Below are 6,496 nucleotides of genomic sequence, written 5' to 3'. Positions count from 1 at the left end.
AGATTCTTGTAGAAATATTTTCAATCCCGATTCTCTTAAGTCTCAACAAACATTTCAGTTGATAAATCAAAAATCACTTTACGAGACCGTTTGACTAGTAGGCTGCATTCTACTTCAGAAAAAAATAAAGTATATAAATAAAAATATGTTAAAAATCTATTTTTTTACATGAAGAACAATTTAAATGCAACATATTTTTAACTTGTGTTGCAATAAAAAAGAACTACAACTAAATAAAATAAAATTGATAGTAGAAAAAGAAATACTCCCTCCATTGTAAATTATAAGTTGTTTTGGCTTTTTGGGATTCATACTTTTATTATGCACTTTATGTAGTGCAAGTCTAAATATATACCAAAAGTATTGCAACTAAAAAATTCAAAACAGTCTTATATTTTGGAATAGAGAGAGGAGAGGAGAATTGGTACTAAACCACATCTAGTCAATTCACTCTAGTCAATTCAGGAGCCCATACAAAGAAAATGTGAAAGGTGTCTCGGCTCAAACAGCACGCTGCTAAGAGCCAGGCTAATACATGGCCTGCTTGTTTCTCTTCTAAAGTTTTTTTTCTCAGCCCAAGTAGGCTCCCACTTCTCTCCTTCTTTATCGCCCACCTCAGCATTTAGCCGACTATAAGTCCTAACCTGTGGTGTGATTCTCGGACAACCAGAACTGATTTCCAACCAAACGGCCTCGGTCTAAATTTCTGATATCCTATTTTTATTTATTAAAATTGTTGGTGTATATAAGTAGACCGGCACAGTTCACACGAGTGCCCCGCATCACACGTCTCCTCAGCTCGCGGTGGCCAACTGGCCAAGCCGGCCGACAACAAAGCCAAACCTCTGTCGCAGGCTCGCAGAGCCAGACCAACCACCGCGCCCCGATGGAGAAGAGCGCCAGCAACGGGGTGGCGACGGCTGTCCCGGCCTCGTGGAACTTCGCGCCGAACGAGAACCTCCTGGGCCTGACGGCGCTCTCGGTGCGCGCCGTGCTGGCCAGGGTCAAGGCCGGGATGGTAGAGGCCGACGGCGGCGGCGGGCGGCCCGTGGTCCCGATGGGCCACGGCGACCCGTCGGCGTTCCCGTGCTTCCGGACGGCGACGGAGGCCGTGGACGCCGTCGCCGGCGCGGTCCAGTCCGGGGAGTACAACTCCTACTCAACTTGCGTTCGGCCTTGAGCCCGCACGGAGGTGAGGTGACTTCTTGGCAGATGCCCCTATTGCTTCCTGTGCTTTAGTTATTTCTATCTAGATGCAAATCCGACTGCTTGATGCTGAAATAATAACGATGTGTATACTACTATACTGGTGCTGGCATTTCGCAGTCGAAATTTTTCATTTTTCATTGTGGTGAATGGTATTTCATTTTGTTAACTGCTCTAGTTAACACAGACTGACAGGTGAATAACTACTGGACTGGTAATGTGGAAAGGCCCTTTGACTTCCACACCTTATTTCAGAAAAGAGACTGTACACCGTTAATACACCGTTAATTCAGTATTGCTGGAGTCAGCCTGATTTTAATAGCCAGTTCTAGTAAACACAGTCTGTGCTCTGTTTGGGAATCACTGAACCTTACATCTGCCGGTTAGCCAGAATTGTCTTTGCCAACTTGCTATGAAAGCAAATAGGTGACTGGTGCTGTGGAAAGGCTGTTTGACTCCCCACCCACGTTATTTCAGAAAACAGATTGTACACTGTTAATTCATTATTGCTGGAGTCAGCATGATTTCAATAGTCAGTTCTAGTTAACACAGTCTATGCTCTGTTTGGGATCACTGAACCTTACATCTGCCAATATTGTCTTGGCCAACTTGCTGTGATAGCAAACAGTCACGGGGTACGAATGATACAATATACCAAAAAAAACAAACAAGTGAATAACTATTTGACTGATGCTAGGGAAAGGTTGTTTGCCTCCCCACTTTTTCAGAAATAAAGATTCGTACACCATTAATTCATTATTGCTGGAGTCAACATGCTCTGTTTGGGAATCACTGAGCATTGTGTCTGGTGTCTGCCAATATTGTCTCTGTGAACTTTATGTGATACCCACTAACATCAACAATACAAGGGCAAATATTGCTTTGCACCTTGGTTCATGTTCCAACTATAAGATTCACTTCCTTAGATTGTGATGAGCCATAACATTTTTCATTTCATGTTTCTGTAAAAAAATTTTGGTTATCCGATTAGTGCTACATGATTGTGTTCATAAAAATAATAATGACTGAATCCTGCACCTGGGCTATATGCTATTTGTTCAGTCTCTTGATGCCTAGGAGCTTGGACACTGAAATTTTCTCCCGACAGACCATGGTTATTTTCTTTGTAGCACAAACTACACAGCACTTAATTTATTCCAATTAATAAGAATTCCATTTTACATCTATGTTCTTCACAACATTAAACATATATAGTTACCTTACGGTGGCTTAAAACCTTAAATTTCAGGTCCATTGCTCAGTACTTATCCCGTGATTTGCCATATACATTGTCACCTGATGATGTCTACCTCACAAGTGGCTGTGCTCAAGCAATTGAGATAATCTGCTCTGTCTTAGCTCGTCCCGGTGCCAACATCTTGGTTCCAAGGCCTGGCTACTTGTTCTATGAGGCACGCGCTGTTTTCAATGGCATTGAAGCACGTCGATCAAACCTGAGAAAGACTGGGAGGTTGACATTGATGGCGTCCAAGCCCTTGCTGACAAGAATACTGTTGCTATGGTCATTGTCAACCCAGGAAACCCATGTGGCAATGCTTACACCTATGAGCACCTGGCCAAGGTAAGTTCTAATAAGCTACTTCTGGTTCTGCCTTTTTTAAATGGTTCTTGGGGAATAACTTGAATGCCTATTTGTGTCCATGATTTTCTAGGTTGCTGACACTGCTCGGAAGCTTGGCATATTTGTCATAGCAGATGAGGTTTACGCACACTTGACATTTGGAGAGAGGAAATTTGTGCCGATCGGTGTGTTTGGGGCTGTGGCTCCAGTGTTCACACTAGGGTCCATATCAAAGAAATGGGTGGTGCCTGGATGGCGGCTTGGATGGATAGTTACCAATGATCCTAATGGTGTATTTCAGATGACTAAGGTTCTTCACTTTTCATGATTTAACATTGGTTATGTGATAATCAGTGGTGGAAGTTGGTTTATATTTCATATAACAAAATGGCCTGGGTACTGACATGATGCTTAGACATGTTTTTTCTTCTTTCAGGTAGTGGGCAGCATCAAGAGCTACCTTGATATCTCGTCTGATCCTCCAACATTTGTCCAGGTAACTATAACTGCATTGCGATTTTCCCGCAAGACTTGACACTGTGCATAGTAAAATATTGATTTGCATCGACTGAATCACAAAATTTTGTTTGTCAGGGAGCAATTCCAAACCTCCTGGAGAACACAAAGGAGGAATTCTTCCAAAAAACCATCAAAATTATAAAAGAAAGTGTAGATATATGCTGGGAACAGTTGAAGGGCATCAATGCAATCACATGCCCAAGCAAACCAGAGGGATCCATGTCTGTAATGGTCTGCGAGTCAATATATATATACTCTTCCATGTTTCAGGACACCATGAGCGATTTGCTACAGGTTAAACTGGATATATCTTGCCTGTCCGACATCAAAGATGACATGGACTTCTGCTGCCGGTTGGCAAAGGAAGAATTAGTGGTTGTTCTGCCAGGTATTGTTCTTCCGAATACATGATTCATTTCGATCTATAGTTCTAGAATACAGATTGGTTCAAGACATTTTTCCATCCACCTTGAGATCACCTTTTTATTTGAGATGTAACCTGCGGGAAACTAATTGTCAGGATGTGCTGTGGGATACAAGGATTGGCTTCGGATCACCTTTGCAATTGATCCGTCTTCCCTCGAAGACGGGCTTCACAGGCTCAAGTCCTTCTGCTTGCGATACAAGAAGCCGACAAAGTGATAAGATAAACTCACTGGTCCCGTGCGACGACACCAGACAAACTGTTATGAACTTCTACCCAGATGTATGATATGTTGTATCATCTTCACTCGAAGATGATATATTTGATGCTCGACGTCCACAGTAATAAGCAATGGGCTCTTCTTCTCTGCCATCTGCTGTGTGTATGCACAACACGAATTTTAAGGGATCTGAAATGTACAAGACTCCTATTGCATGAATCCTTCAAGTTTGGCCTAATAACTTTTGAAGTGAAATCACCACTTCCCTTGTACTCCCATGGTTCTAAATTATAAGTCGTTTTGGTTTTCTAGATACATAGTCTTTACTATGCATCTTAGATACGTAGTCTTTACTATGTATCTAGACATAGCATATATCTAAATGCATAGCAAAAATTATTCACCTAGAAAAGCAAAATGACTCACAATTTGCAATGCGGAGAATATATATTGTCCTTTGTGATTCACAATCTGTAGAAGCTGGAAGAAGAAGCAGCCATAAGAAGAGGATTGGCGAGTGTGGCAACAAAGATGGGCCTCCTGTAGTGCACGATTAACGACCCAACCCATGTTACTTCGGGCTCAACTGATAGAACTGAAGGCTTCTCCAGCTGGAGGATTTTTTTATTTTTAATCTTTTTTATTCAATATTTTAATAATAATCGCTTCTAAATTTTTTTGCTGATCTGACCCTTTTGGTCACGCCAGTCCGCTGGCATGACCAAATAATGTTGTCGCACCACATGCATTGGTGTGACAACATCTGCCACGTTAGACGGCGTTTTCGACGTGGAAAATCTTATCGCGCCACTCCCGTTGGCGTGACAGTATTGTTCTGTCGCGCCACGGGGAGTAGCATGACAAGACTGAACTTTAAAAATCATAACTCTTTAATACGATGTCCGATTAAAATGATATTTATATGAAAATTGTAGCACTCTACGAGATCTACAACTTTCTAGTTTTGAGTTTTTTAATTTGAGGACCTAAGATGCTTAAAAATTAATATAAAATTTCAGAACCATAATAATCGCGTACTGGTGCTTGTCGCATTAGAAAAATAATATCCTTTTTGTATGTTATCAAATGAAGATACTTTTTACATCAAAATTGTAGCTCTCAATTACATCTACAACTTTATAGTTTTCAGTTTTTATATTTGAGGTCGTTAAGATGCACGAAAAAATAATATAAAATTTCAGTAGCTTAATAATCACATACTAGCCTTTGTCGCATTATAAAAATAATATCGTTTTTGTATGATGTCAAATGTAGATACATTTTATATCAAAGTTGTAGCTCTTATTGAGATCTAAAAATTTCATTTAAAAAGTATTTTTATGCGACAGCAAATAAGAAATATATGATTTTTCTAAAGAGATAAGCTTTGAAACATGATTAACATGCTATTAAATTTTGTATTATTATTTTTGGGTGTCTTAACTATCTCAAATGAAAGATCTCAAAATTAAAAAGTTGTTGATCTCATAGTTAGCTACAACTTTAGTATAAAAAGTATTTTCATTTGACACCAAACATGAAAAAATATAATTTTAGTAAAGCGACAAGACCTGGTGCATGATTATTAAGCTGCTGAAATTTTATATTATTTTTGTTCATCTTAACGACCTCAAATGTAAAACTAAAAACTATAAAGTTGTAGATCTAATTGAGAGCTACAACTTTTATGTAAAAAGTATCTTTATTTGACAACATACAAAAAAATATTATTTTTCTAATGTGACAAGCACTAATACACAATTATTATGGTTCTGAAATTTTATATTAATTTTTTGAGCATCTTAACCTCCTTAAATAAAAAAACTCAAAACAAGAACGTTGTAGATCTCGTCGAGGGCTACAATTTTCATATAAATTGCATCTTCATCCGACGTCGTATTAAAGAGTTATGATTTTTCAAATTTTTAGTATTGTTACGCCACTCCCGGTGGCGCGGCAGAAAAATACTGTCACACCAGCAGGAGTGGCGTGACGAGGTTTTCCACGTCGTCCAACGTCGGATGTGGCACGATAGCGTTGTTTGGTCACGTCAACCCCACTGGCGCGACCAAAAGGATTAGATCAGAATTTTTTTGAGCGATTATTATTATAATATTGAATAAAAATGATTAAAATATATAAATTCTCCCCAGCTGGAACACATGAGGAAGAGAAGAGATAGATGTATAGTTTCTGCGTGGAAAGAAAGAAGGCTTCTCTAGATAGTTGTATAGTTTTTGCGGGCAAAACATTCACCATGGACGTGCTACATAGGATAAAAAACGATGTAAAATATTGTTGTCATATGACGTTGCTGTGATTAGGATATGACATGGCAGTTTAATATGAAGATTTAAATCGTCACAAAAATTTTGACGTCCCAACAAAACCCGATCTATTTTTAGCTAGCCCATTATTCTTTTCTGAATTAGGCCTTGTTCTTACGTGGGTCCAAACTACACATTTTAGGCTCATTCTTATACGGGCCACATCTATTTGACTCTATTTTTATATGGGCGCAGTCCATTTACAATCATTGCAGCCC

At 39.4% G+C, this 6,496-nt stretch overlaps 1 pseudogene; it reads left to right on the top strand.

The window, feature by feature from the left end:
• The first annotated feature begins 799 nt into the window (after window positions 1-799).
• LOC136490087 (nicotianamine aminotransferase 1-like) lies at window positions 800-4,208 on the top strand (annotated as a pseudogene).
• Window positions 4,209-6,496: the final 2,288 nt, after the last annotated feature.

The sequence above is a fragment of the Miscanthus floridulus genome, chromosome 10 (genome assembly GCF_019320115.1).
Source record: "Miscanthus floridulus cultivar M001 chromosome 10, ASM1932011v1, whole genome shotgun sequence".
Taxonomy (NCBI): domain Eukaryota; kingdom Viridiplantae; phylum Streptophyta; class Magnoliopsida; order Poales; family Poaceae; genus Miscanthus; species Miscanthus floridulus.
Note: the sequence above shows the minus strand (reverse complement) of the source record. Positions and strands in the feature narration are given on the sequence as shown.